This window comes from Henckelia pumila, chromosome 4, assembly GCF_033568475.1.
Source record: "Henckelia pumila isolate YLH828 chromosome 4, ASM3356847v2, whole genome shotgun sequence".
Taxonomy (NCBI): domain Eukaryota; kingdom Viridiplantae; phylum Streptophyta; class Magnoliopsida; order Lamiales; family Gesneriaceae; genus Henckelia; species Henckelia pumila.
Window position 1 is genome coordinate 76,636,282 of NC_133123.1, and position 15,666 is coordinate 76,651,947.

Sequence of the window (15,666 nt, forward strand, 5' to 3'; positions counted from 1 at the left end):
ACTTTATTTTCTTTAAATTATCTTGTTGATCTAATCCTGATTTGAGTGCACAAATTTCATTGAAGATTCATGAACTATTTTCGCACTTTAAAGTTGTTCAAATAACTTCAAAAGTTGAAATTTTTGGTTAAGTAGAGTAACATCTACTCGGTCAGTTGATCATTTACAGAAAATTTTGGTTAACTACTAGAGTAACTTCAAAAGTAACATCTACACACACCTGATCTCAATAATAAGCATAAATTAGTTTTGATATAGTGTTCATCTCATAATATAAATATTGCTAAAATTTTTGTATATAACAGATTTTAGGCAAGTTTATTTTATATATATTTAATTTTGATTAAAATTCTTATATATCTAAGCTATCTAATATCTAATCCAATTAATATATATATATATATATATATATATATATATATATAAAAGTTTTGAGTTTAGTTCATTTACAAAGAAAATGTATATTTAAATATTTAAAAAAATCTTAGAGAACCAAACAACAAACCACACAAGTTTTTTTTTTTCAAATTAAACAAATTAGTTACTGAAAACAATGATGCAGGCCCGGACCTATAGTTCTAAATTTGAGGCAATTTTCTCGGACCCCAAAATTTTGGGGGCACCAAAATTTTAAAAAATTATGAGTATAGTATATATAATTAATTTATGACCTCATTCTATGAATAATAATTAATTTATAGTAGTCTGTGATGAAAACTTGATGTCTCAGTGTCCATTTATCTTTTTATCTCTCGTAAACATTCAGCAAAAATTGATAATCAATACGAAATATCTATCTACCAAGTTCCCGCTAAAAATCAAATCCCCACTATTCTATGATAATCAAGTTCACTATCACTCGATCTTTATTTATCGATTCTTTTCAGGATATTTTCCAACACTTGACTGAATAATTTTTGTGATCCATCAGAAGTTGTATTTACCGAAAAAGGGTTTTCAAGTTGAATTTACTATATTATAAGGAAGATAAATGATCATACATCAATCAAGAAAAAAAGTGTTTGATAACACTTATTATGCAAAATTAATCAATATTTTGCTTCCACAACTAAGAGACGATCAATATTCAAGTGAATATTTACCGGTTCAAAACATTAATTTCATATTTTGTTTGGATGATCTTGGCTTTATTAGTATTTGTTTATGACATGTTTTTATCTATTTTTAATTTTTTTGAAAGGTATCTATTTTTAATTTTATTTTTAGAAGTTATGTTATTTATATTATCATATTTATCGATAAAAAAATATATGAATGTTAAGCTTTAAGGGCACCAATTTTTTTATGTTCGCCTCAGGCCTCACAAAACTCAGGTCCGGCACTGCAATGATGTATTGTTAGTTGCGGTGAGAAATGTGATAAAATCGAGTGATTTTTCGTAAAAACCAAGGGGAAAAATGGAAAAATACCCAAAACGTGCACGCATAAAATAAATAAAACAATAATATCACAATTTTAAAAAACATGTAAGTATCAAAGTGATTAATCAAAATTAAATCCGATAATGACAAAAAAAACATGAAAATCGGAGCTGATTATAATATTGACGAATTTAATTGAAAATAAAGCAGAAAAAATAAAAATAAAAGATTAAAAACATTGAACGATTTGAAAATCAAACAAAAAAATGATTGAATAAATCACAGTTGTTTAAAATGATCGATAGATAAACTATGACAGAATATTTGTATTGAATAAGAGGTGGAAAAATTGTTTATGAACTTTCATTTGCAAAATTTTACGATCAAATATATAATGCTTTCAAGTTTGATTACTTACTTGTTATTAATCTTATATCTTATCTTATCTTATCTTTCTTATATTCTATTAAAAAGGATGAGTTGAATTGTGTAATGTTCATTTTGCTCTTATATTTATATTGTAATTGTGTTAAGTTTGTATTGTCCTTTTATCTTTTTTATTTATTGTCTTAAATAAATTAATTAATTATTGTGTCAAATTTGTGTTTGAGATCTTAATTTTAAATAGTGCATTCAAAATTAAGCATTATAAAAATAATTAACATATAGTGATAGATGAGATTGATGTGTGTGTCTATGGAAGAATGTCCTCTTATCCTTTTCATTTATTGTGTTAAATAAATAACGTAAACCTGTGTTTGTGATTTGTACGTCTTTGAATTATTGTGTCAAATTTGTGTTTGAGATCTTAAATTGCAAATTTAGGTACAATGCGATTCGATTTGGGTTGTTCGAAAAATATATTGAGCAGCAATACTAGATCAAATGTATTTTTCCTAATAACATAATTTCTTAACTAATTTAGATAGTGCATTCAAAATTAAGCATTATAAAATAATTAACACGTAATGATACATGAGATTATATGTGTCTATGGAAGAAATTGGTTAATGTGATAGACATAAATACAAGGCTAACAATTGGGTTAAAAATCGTGAATAAATTAGATTAAAATATACCAAAATGATAGCATTCTTATTAAAAATATATATATAATAAAAAAAAATTGATCCATTAATTTGTCTATTTTTGGGTTTTGGTACACTAACTTTAAATTTTAAGTGATTTTGGTCCAATTGCTGACGTGGCAGCTTGACAATTCAGCATTTTCCGGTACCACGCTATATTTTCTCGACGTCACGTCAGCATTTTCCGGTGTCACATCAACATTTAGACCAAAATAGTCGAAACTAAATTTAGTGTACCAAAACCAAATATTGAAAGTTAATGGACCAAAACCAAAAAATAAACAAGTTAATGGAAAAAAAACTATTTTTCAAAAAATATATTAAAAAGTGTGAAGAAAATGGCAAAACCGCGAAAAAAAATCTAAGTCAGCCATCCTCCAAAAAAGATACCATAGAGATTGAAAATGATGGGAAGATTGCTGATTTTTATTAAAGGAAGAAGAATTTGAAACAAAACAAGGGCATGATCCAAAAAGTAAAAATTAAGCAGGAGAAGAATTTAAAATGCTTTTTAATATCAAGAATTGAAATTTCTCAATGGAGAATTAATTTTTTACTTTTCCAAATAAATCTATATAAGTATCTATATTCCAAACATTACGTATCTCACTTGCAAATGTAGAATGAAGCTTTTGTTTTAAAAAAATAAGTCTATATAAATATCTAATTTTCATTAGCCAAAAAACTTAATGTCACCATTGGTGTATCTCACGTGTGTTCGCTTACTAGTCTATTAAAATGACGAAGATAGTTAACTAAGAGATTATTACATTATTTTACCGTATAAATTATAAAATAATCATAATTCCATTTTGATTACTCTTTTAACTGATAAAAAGTCAAAGACGGAAGGGAAAAAAAAAACATCAATAATTAAATCAAATTGTAGCATTCACATGGTTTTAACTGCTACAAATCAAAGACGGAAAGGGGAAAAACATCAATAATTAAATGAGTAATGTTAGATGTATACCTCGGTGTACACCTTGGTTTACACCCTTTCTTATTAATTATAAAACTTTCCTTGATCAACTAAATATTTATTTCTTATCATGAGTATTTTGCAATTAATGAGGGAAATTAGAAAAATTTTAAGTAAGGGTGTAAACCAAAGTGTACACTACAAGATGTACATCTAGCATTTTTTATAATTAAAATCAAATTGTAGCATTCACATGGTTCTATATTATTTTTGGTAAGGCTGCCATAATTAAGAAAGAGTAATTTGGTTGTCCGTCACTATCCTTGATTATTTTATTATACAGGGCTTTGTTTTATTGGTTGAATGTTCAATATATTTTTATACGCAAAATAGTTAATCATGTGTGAATAATTTTTTTAATTCCTCAAAGATAGTTGATAATATAAAATTATTATAAATTAGAATATAATATTAAATATGCTTTAATTGGTTTAAAAAATATATGTTTACCATTCGAATAATGCATGTGGTCTTTGTTCCAGGAACAAAAATTGTAATAAAGCGATACAAAATGGAATGTCATATATTGTAAATTAGTGATCAACGACAGCAAATGTGAAATGTCCACGGAAAATTTTCTAATATTTAAACATATGAGATCGGTATTATTTCCAAAGAATTTAGCTATTTAATATTTATTTTATCATGTTATCTCTTTAAATTTTTTTAGATATTACTTGATACAGAAACTCGAATTTTTGGTCATTTATTTTTCTTTCAGAAAAAAAAAAGAGAATTAGAAGTCCAGTGTTTTATTTCTATACAATTTAAAGTATTAGATTTGCACCACTATCATGAGCTAGTTAACAGTAAAAAAACAAATGTCAAATCCTACATGTACATTATTTTTAATAATTAAATAATATTCATTGTAATAACTACAAATAAATTTCAGGGTTTTTTATTAAATTAATATAAAATTAATAAAATGTAATTAAAATATTGCATTCTGTAAAAATTGACCAAACTAGTACAATTCGGGACAGACTGTCCAGGATTCATATTTACATATATATTATATATTAAAAAAACGATAGGCCCAAAAAAAATCGGCTGGACCAAAAATTATCGGTCCAGCCGATTTTTTTTTAAATAAATTAAGTAAATAAGCTGTCTTATCGGTCAATTTTTGACCGATAAGACAGCTCTCTGAATCTGAAGCAGGCTGCTTCGGATTCAGAGATTCACGTCATTGATTCACGGACTCAACAGACTTAATTATTTATGCATATATTTGTGTTCAATGTATTTCTCCTTCCCATTTCATTTCATTCCCATAAATATTTGAATTCCTCTTGCATTTTTTTCATGCTTCCTTCGCCATTGTTAAAGGTAACCGGTTATGTTTATATTCATTATTTAATTTATTGTTTTAGATTTCTTTTGTTATGATATTTTTATTTAGTTGATATTTTGTTCTAATTTTTTAAAAATATTGTCAGATTATAATTTAATTGGACGGTTGATCTTGCTTTCGTACACAATTAACAGGTAATTATCATAATTTTCTTACAATTCTATTATTGTTTAATTTTTGTGGAATATAATATTTAAAATAAATTTAATTTAGTTAAAAGTTTTTTTTCGTATTTTATACTTAAATTATTGATGAATTATACACAATTAATTTATATTTATGTACTTATTTTAAGAATAGAGTAATAAATTAATTTATTTTAAAATTATAGGAACGCAATTTTTTATTTTTTTTTATTAATTAGTGTGATTATATTGGATTGATTGTATGGCATTGCCTGAGTTTAGATCAGACTGTTATTGTTTATCGTGCGTGATCTCTACAGTTATGCTACTTTCCCCAAGTAATGTCTTTTCCTCTCTTCGATATTATATTGTTTAGATTCATTAAAAATTGTATATACCCAATCCACATTATCATCCTTATTTATGAAAAATCTTACATATAATATTCCAATATAGCGAATTTAATATATTAATTAAAATGAAGATTGTCTTAATAACTAACTAAATAAAAAATAATTTTCAAAATTTTTAAATAAAAAAAATAGAATATTAGATACAATTGTGAGTTAATAGCAAACTAAAAATACATAATTAAATCTATTTAAGAAAAAATAGTATGTAAATAAAACTTCATGTTAAAATAAGTTGTAAGTATTCCGTAATGATTTTTTGAAAGAGTATATTTCCAATAGTAAAGAATAAAAATGCCTAATTATTATTATATCAATTAAGTATATATATACGAATTAATTGTTTGAATTTAAGAATAAAATATATTATTATACAATTAATAATTTTGAATGTTAATAATTATTATTTCGACAAAGAATTTTTGAAAATAATTAAAATTTCTAAAAAAAAAATTATAGTACAAATGTAAATATGATATTTATTATTAAATTTTTACTAATTTTAATTTCCTAACCCCAAAGTTTAAGTAAAATAATAATTAAAATATATAAAACAATTAAATTTAATAATAATATAAATATGTATTTATTGTAATAATTAAATATTTAATGTTAAATAAAGTTAGTAACGAGTACAATATTATTGTTAAATAAATAATATATTATAATGATCAATAATAATAAAAATATGGTGAATAATAATTACAGTAACTATAATCTTAGTTATATTATAAATCAAAATTAGTTATTATTGAATTTGTTGTAATTTTAATATTTAAAATTAAAATTAAAGAGTATTTTTGGAAATAAATAATTTGTCAAGTTTTTTTTCATTGGTTTTTTTTTTTTATTTCTCTTAGCCTCGTTTAAATTTGAGTTCATCTTCATTTTAAAAAGAAATTAAACTGAAATGAACTATTATCATATATATGAAATTTATATTGAAACTGAATATAATCTTGGTGAACATAATTTATAATTTTAGTGAAATTAATTTATAATCTTAGACAAAAATCATTAGTAGGAATGAATTTGTGTATATATTTTTTTAGTAATTCAAGTTTATAATATTTTTTTACATATTATCAGTCGAATCACAAATAATAGAAATGATGGATTATTATTATACCAATTTATTCACCTTTAACTAACACAATCAACAACATATTATTTGCTACAAAGAAAAATTGCATAAATGCAAAAGTTTTTATTATTCTCATCAGTTATATTTGGATATTAAAATTAATATAGCTTATATCCATATTTTATTAATTGCAGGATGACCGAAAATGTAGATAATGTGTTGTACTTACAAAATGGACATATTTCGAATAATATCAATGCCGAGAATATGGATTCACTAATACCTCCACGTCGTTCCGATCGTTTTCTATGGGCATTGTATAATGAAGGAATTCACCATCGTGTTCGTCAATGTTTGGCGCACATGGGTTTTTATGGTATCTTACAGTGTGGACCAATAAAATATTATGATCATCGCTTGCTTACAGTCATGGTAGAGAGATGGCATCGAGAAACCCACACGTTCCACCTTCCAGTAGGTGAGACCACGATAACCCTACAAGATGTCGCAATGATTTGGGGTTTGAATATCGATGGCATCCCCGTCACCGGTGTAGATACCGCGTACAGTAAAAACGAGTTGCAACAACGTTGTTTATATTGGTTGGGTTTCATGCCCGGTGATAATAAAATCAAAGGTGGCCACCTTTCCCTCGGCGCTATACGAAAGCACTGTCTTGATCATATGATTCAGGATGACAGCACAGATGACGACGTGGCAAAATATTCTCGTTGTGTGGCATTACTGATTATCGGTGGATGTATGTTTCCGGACTCAGAAAGTTCTGCTGTAAAGCTTATGTATCTACCATTTCTTCAGGACATCGATAGAGTGAATACATATAGCTGGGGTTCGGCTGTATTGGCTTATCTTTACCGAGAGTTATGCAACACATCCATGGAGTCAAAGAACGGTCTATGTGGGCCTCTCCAAATACTTCAGGTACAATTACACTAATATAAAATTAATATATGTTGTGGTTAATTTTTTTATGAGAAGTTGATATTTTATATCGTTACAGATTTGGGTGTGGTCACGGATTACACTTCTGACTCCGGATATGGTACAACAAAGTCATCTGGCATCGGAGCAAGTTGCCGATGTGCTTCAGGGATTACCGTTCCCACCTTATGGCACAAAGTATTTTTCATAAACACTTACTATTTATTAAGATTCTATTATTTCTTATTAATGTCCTATAATGTCTGCTTATTCATATCATAGGTGAAAGCGTGGGTTTTCATGGGTGCACACTGTGCGTCATTCTGTTCGTATAATGAGAGATATGCTTGATAGGATGATAGACGGACAGGTAAAATTTTTCACAACATCTATAACTATAAAAATATTTTATATATTGTTTTATGATAAGCATGTTAATATTTTTACTTTAATTTTTTGGCAGTTTAAATGGACTGTATATGATATGGAGTCACCAGAGTTGTCTATTTACCTAGAGGAAAATAGAAATCTCCTTTGTCGGTCTGCATGTCCACTGATAAATTTTGATATTGTTGAAATTCATCGACCAGAGAGATGTCTTCGACAATTTGGGATGCGTCAGGGTATTCCCCCACCCGCCACGAACTACGACATATTTCATAAATTAACACGTCAAGGGCGACCCAATTATGATTGGGCCGCCTTTCACAAACAGTTTGTGGATATGTGGACTGATAGATATAATTTTGTCATGAACGGGGAATTTATCATACATGGTACACCTGACACCACATTGGAGTATATTGGTTGGTACCGACGTATTTCTCATATTTTCGTATCTCCGACGCAAGTACCTGCGACTATGGTTGGATATCATCCCATAGATGGAAGATATCGACAATCTTTTGTAAGATGTGTTACACTTATTTTTTTTATTTTATTAAAGTTGAAAAACTTGAGATGAATGTTAACATGCTCATTCTATTATTTTGCTTATCATATAGGAACAACAATATCAGGGACAAGAACATGCATTTATGTCGCAACCTCCAAGATGGACACAAAATGAGGGTGAGGCCGGAACTTCTACGACAAATCATCCTAGGTGCACACAAAATTATGGGGATCCCGGACCTTCGACAACAAACACTACATTCTATACTTCGCCTATGGTCTCGAGTTTTGGAGGATATGATCATGACTTCCACACCCCATATGCTGGTAGTTTTACACAACTCCTACAAAGTGACTTCCAGCCATTTATGCATGATATACGCCCTCGATTAAATATATCACCGATCCCATTTCAAGAATATTCTGATATACCAATAACTGAGATGAATATGAGCACGGTTGGTCCCAGCACAACTCCTGCACAACCACGGACGGAGGGAGACGAGGAGGAGAGGTATGGTCGTGGTCATAGAATAATTGTAAGACCTAGATGCGGCACTGGTGGTCACCGTTATCATCATCATTGACAGTTCTGTATTTTGTTTCCATGTACATATAAAAATATTCATGTTCCCAAAATATATTGTTTCTATATTTTGGTTTTTTATAGTATACATTTTTTTAATACTCATTTACATACGAAAAAAATTAATAGTTTCATATATGCATCAAAAACTATATATATTTTAAAAAATTAATAGTTTCATATGTGCATCAAAAACTAAATAATTAATAGATTTCAAAATATTATATTTCAAAGACAATAATACAAAACACTTAAAAACCAAAAAAAAAAAATATAAGTTTCATATGTGCATCAAAAACTATATATATTTTACATATATACATACGAAAAATAAGTAGGGCCAATACAATAATACAAAACACTTAAAAAAACAAATTAAAAGACAAAGAACTTATATTTCAGAGCATAAATTGAGAATCCGTAGGTTTCATATCCTCAAAATGATCCTGTCAAGTGTCACCTACATGTAATGAGAACAAGGAAAAACATTAAGATCTCATGTTAAATTACATGGTGAGGAGTGATAAATATTAAATTAGTGTATCATCGAATTAAAAGAAACATAGGATATCATTATAGATCTCATGTTACCTTCGTCTCTCTCTGCCAGAAGATTGATCCATCTCATTTCTAATGCGGGTCGTGGTATCTCTACCAGCTCTTCTCCTCTCTCGTCGAACTGGATTGTGTTGTAATTGGAATGTCGGTGCTTCCCAATATTGTTCATCATGTACAGGGTAGAATCTACCATCATAAGTGTTCACATATTCGCTAAGATCATACCATGGTTGTACGAGCTGTAAAGGATCTAGTCCAAACCATTTTGATGCACATATGACATGTGAACAAGGGATTCCAAATATTGTTGTCTTCCCGCATGTGCAATCACGAGTAGAAATCTTAACAACTTGCATGTGATGTTGACTCCCCGGTCTTGCTCCCGTTGCAACGGATGTTGTCTGATCCCTTTGGTCAAATTGTACAACCCTGTGTTCAATTGACTTTCTCGACCACTTTCCAAATTTTTCGCAAGCATAATCAGTCCAAGGTTGATGTTTTTCCATCATTTTCTGACTTCGGCTCCTTCTTTGTATGAAATATTGCACGCATCGCTGTAAAGTCAATTCTACTATTGCGGTAATAGGAAGACGTCGAGCCCCTTTCAATACACTATTTATACACTCAGACATATTTGTCGTCATGATCCCTCGCCTCCATCCACCATCATGAGCAAATGTCCATTTCTCTTTGGGGATGTTAGACAAATAATTGAAAGCAACTACATTTTTTGATTTGATTGCTTCCATTGTGGCATTGAACTTGCTTATTTGATGTTGTGTCCCTGCTTCCCAACATAAGTCCTTCAGATGAATGTTTTTGAACCTATTATTGAAATTAGAACACACGTGTCTCAAACAAAAACGATGGACACCATGTGGAGGTCTAAAGTCAGGGAGATCTTGCACCGCACTTGTTATACCCGCATGCCTATCAGATATAAGACATACTCATCTATAACCTCGTGTCACATGTCGTGCAACATTACTTAAGAACCAATGCCAAGACTCATAAGTTTCTTCATCGACGAGCGCAAACGCTAGAGGCAACACCTGGTTATTAGCATCCAAAGTCACTGCAATGAGTAGTTTGTGCTTGTATTTCGTATATAGATGTGTGCCATCAACACTTATTCTGCGACAATGCTGGAATCCATCTATACATGGCTTGAAGGCCCAAAATACAAAGTTCAAAACTTTATGGGAATGCTCATTTTGGCGAAGGTGCTTACACTCTATAATAGTTCCTGGATTATACTTGGACAAAGCACCCATATATCTAGGAAGCAATGAAACAGAGCTTTCCCATGTACCATATACGATCTCAACTGCACGCTTCAAACTCTTCCATGCCTTAGCATATGATATATCATACCCATATTTTCCTTTGATACTCTCTCGAACATATTTGATCTCATATGCAGGATCACAACGTACAATTCCAAAAAGTGTGTTTGCCACCATATTTATGTCAAGGTTGTGGTGATCTATACCCACTTGACTAGAAATGCATGTATGATCCCCACCATACTTTGTTATCATGAAAAACCTTATATTCTGTTTGAATGATGCTCGAAGTCCCCAACCACAATTTCCTCCTTCAGAAAAGTTCTTACACTTGATCTTCCATATTGTTGGAGAACTGTGGACAACAACATATTCACGTCTTGCAATTCGAACAGAAAAATCCTTCACAGATGCTATTAATTCAGCTTTGTTCTTGAAAACCATTTTCACACAAAGTGCAGGCCTTTCAGGGTCGTAAAACTTAGTCCGCGATCTAGATGATAACCCAAATGAATCTGGAATTTGTTCATCATAAACTGTGTTGAAAAATTGAGGTATTTCGCGCATAACAGGACCATCGTGAGGAATGTTCTGTGCAATTGTTTCCCCACCATAGTTTGGGGCATGCGACGACGTGCCCTCGCCCTGATGTGTATTCATGAATAAGGCGTCGTCTTCACATAGTGTGTTATCATGGTCATCTTCTTCCCCATCATTTGATGCAACATCAGGCTCACTATCACTACTCATTACATTGTGAGAACTGTCCGCAAACGGGTCATGTGCCTCTGTAATATTTCCTGCAATTGCATCTGACATTTTGTTCCCCTAATCATGGGCCCTCTTGCGACATCTTGTTGTGTGGGATTCGTGAGATGATGATCCCAAGGCCGTGAATTCAAACCCCATGATAGTGTTTCGTGTTGGACCCATCCGTGATCTTCTTCTGTGGGAACCATGATATGATGATCCCATATGCAAGTATCAATTCCAGAATACGGTTGCGTACCTGCATCATCAATGTGGCGTGTAGAAGTTTGTGGCTGATCATTGAAATCTATTGTGCTCAAACCTTGTGTTATCCCTGGCATGAACGACTCATGATCACAATTTCTTACGTCGTAAGATACTGGAGATGATTCAACATACAGGTAGAAGCAATGTAGTGCCGGTGAATCAAACATGAATTGTAAACTATCATCATCTGTGATGTACACATGCTCTTCAATATGACGAGACATCACGTCGTAAGAATATTTTGTCGACAGTTTAATAGTGAATTGAGATGGGTCGATTAGTAGGAGGCGCTGCACCTCATTCACCAGTTGAGAAAATGTAATAGAACGTGGGATTTTCATTGGCCTACTTGCTGGTATGCTATATCCGACCCTCTCATTCTGGACAATGACATAACCACCTACGTAGAGTAATGCACTAACAACATCCATTTCTGTATTAAACAAAAAAAATATACGATATCAACATTCTTTAAAAAAAACTATTATAACAAAAAAAAAAAAAAAAACTGTTCATTTAAAAAAATTTAAATGATAAATTTTATAAGACCATTGATATTTATACTCTATTTTTTGTTTAATAAATTCCATATTCAATTCTTATAACATATATTGCTAATTATACACTTGATTATTCTATTTCTACTTCGGGAACATACAATAATGATGAAATCATGGAATATTTGATTTATCTCTAAAATTTTAATGTGTGATGATAAATTTCATAATTTCAATTAAATATATTGTGAATAATATTTAGCATAATAACTATTTTATAAATTTTATTTTGTTTAAATAAATTAATGTCTTTTATATCAGATAACATGATTACTTAAAAAATTATTTTTAAAATTTTGAAAAAAAATATTATTGCCATAAGATAAGATATTGGAATATGAAACTTAAATATAAGTTACTGGGAAAACTAAAATAATAAAATATTAAAATCAGAAAAAGTAATAAATCGGTTAGAAAAGAAAAAAAAAGGTAACGATACTTTAATGACTAATGTAGTTTTTATTTCTAAATATTTAAATATTTTTATAAAAACTTTTTAACGGACTAACTTTAGGAATTAAGATAACAAAACTACTCAAAATAGAATAATGAATGAAAGTGTATTATTGGTAATATATATTATAAAATTTAAAGATTCTATTCAACAAAAATTAGAGTACAAATATTACTCTCTATTTTATAAATAGATTATCTAAATATTTCATAAGCAATATATCCTCTATAAATTTCTGTAATTATCTATAATAATTACAGTTAGTCTCGTCATCTTAATTATCAAAGTAATAATATAATTTATTAATATAATATTACATTCAAACTGTAAAATAGAGTATTTATTTTTATTATTTCAAAATATGTTGTGAATATATAATCATAGCTTCAAGTATGAATTAAATAATATAGATGACATTGCGGATGATTTCATTACCAATAAAACAAAAATCTAAAATGAAACTAATTAAAATTATTTATTTCTAGGTATGAAAATTGATAAAATATTTTGAATAAATTACAGATAATCAATTTCACCGTAATGTTCATTAAGATTATAGTTCATTTCACAAGAAAAAGAATCACAGATTATACAAAAAAAACAAAATAAATCCTCATTCTCGAAAAATAAATAAAATCAAATAAAAAAATGTGTGACTATAATTTTAAAATTAATTAATTAATTACTATTTCGTAAAATAATTAAATAAAATAAGATTTATCAATACTTTAAGCATAAAATAGATTGCAAAAAAAAAAAGCATAAAATACGTAAAGATAACTTTTAACAAAATTAAATTTATTTTAAATATTATATTCTACCAAAATTAACCGATAATATAATTATTAAAAAATAATAACGATAATTACCTGTTAACTGCATATGAAGACAAAATCAACAGTCGAATTAAACTATAATCTGTCAATAAAAAAATAAAAATATCAACCCCAAAAAAATTTAATAAAATAAAAATTAAACATAGACACTTACTTACCTTTAACAAAAACGAAGAAAGCTGGAGCAAAAATACGAACGAATTCGAATATATAAAGGAATGGAGGAATGAAAATAATAGAGTTGAGATATACACCCGTGAATCAATAATTCACAACCCATAATCAATAAAGACATTTGAACTCGTGAATCAATAACCACGACCAAAGTGCGGGAATCAAGGTGCTTATCGAGAGGATACTACTTCTATAGTACTCAGGATAAGAAGGTATTTGTGAGCACAAATGCAACCTTCTTAGAGGACAAATACATAGAAGATCGTGAATCAAAGAGTAAGGTTCTTTTGGAAGAGATTATTGAAACATCATCTACTCCAGAGATCCGCACTGAACCTACTCAGTTTGATTTCACATCTATACCACCATTAATCACTGTTTTTAGAACAACTGATATGGTGGAAGATAGTGTTCCTATTGTTCATTCACCTCACCGTACCGAAATGGAGAATGAGGCACATGGTGAAGAAGACAATTCAAGGAACCAACAATCGAATCCAATCAACCAAGAACCTCCACAACTTAGACGTAGTGGGAGGGTCATCCGACAACCTTCTAGATACTTGCTCTATGGAGAGTCCTTAGAGGCAGTCTCTATTGAACAAGAGGAGGATCCCATTACGTACAAAGAAGCTATGGAGGATATAGACGCTGACCAATGGAGGAGTGCTATGGACTCAGAAATGCGATCCATGTACACTAACTCTTTCTGGGATCTTGTAGATATGCCTGAAGGGGTAAAACCTATTGGGTGTAAGTGGGTCTACAAGAGAAAGAGAGGAATAGATGGAAAAGTAGAAACCTTTAAGGCTAGATTAGTAGCTAAAGGTTTTAGCCAACGAGAAGGAATCGATTATGAAGAAACCTTCTCACCTGTGGCTATGGTAAAGTCTATTCGGATTCTCTTATCCATTGCAGCTCATTTTGACTGTGAGGTGTGGCAAATGTACGTCAAGACAGCATTTCTAAATGGAAATCTTGAGGAAAGCATTTATATGATGCAACCAGATGGTTTTATCCAAAACGGTCAAGAGCATAAAGTATGAAAACTTAAAAGGTCTATTTATGGACTTAAGCAAGCGTCTAGATCTTGGAATATCAGATTTGATCAAACTGTGAAGGATTATGGTTTCGATCAAAATCTTGATGAGCCTTGTGTCTATAAGAAAGTTTTAGATGACAGGGTGATTTTTCTCGTGTTATATGTGGATGACATCCTACTAATTGGAAATGATGTGGGGGTGATGACATCTGCTAAGAGATGGTTGGCTCAACATTTTGATATGAAAGACTTGGGAGAAGCAAATTTTGTTCTAGGTATCCAGATCCTTCGGGATAGGAAGAACAGACGGATTGCCTTATCTCAAGCTTCATACATTGATAAAATATTGGTGAGATATGCAATGGAAAATTCCAAGAAAGGTCAAACACCTTTTAGACATGGAATTCACTTGTCCAAGGACCACAATCCTAAGACTCAAAGTGAAATAGAATACATGAAAAGAGTTCCATATGCTTCGGCTGTAGGAAGTCTTATGTATGCTATGCTATGCACTCGACCAGATATTTGTTATGCTGTTGGGATTGTTAGTAGATATCAGTCAAACCCAGGACCAGAGCATTGGACTGCTGTAAAGCATATTCTCAAGTATCTTCGTCGAACTAGAGGGAATATGCTTGTTTATACAGCTTCTGAGTTGGCACCTGTGGGATATACTGATTCTGACTTTCAAGCTGACAGAGACTCTCGTAAGTCTACATCAGGATCTGTGTTCACATTGGGTGGTAGTGCCGTTATTTGGAGGAGTATCAAGCAATCTTGCATTGCTGATTCCACTATGGAAGCGGAGTATGTGGCGGCTTGTGAAGCAGCAAAAGAAGCCGTTTGGCTGAAAAAGTTTTTGCTCAGCCTCGAGGTTGTTCCTTCTGCATCA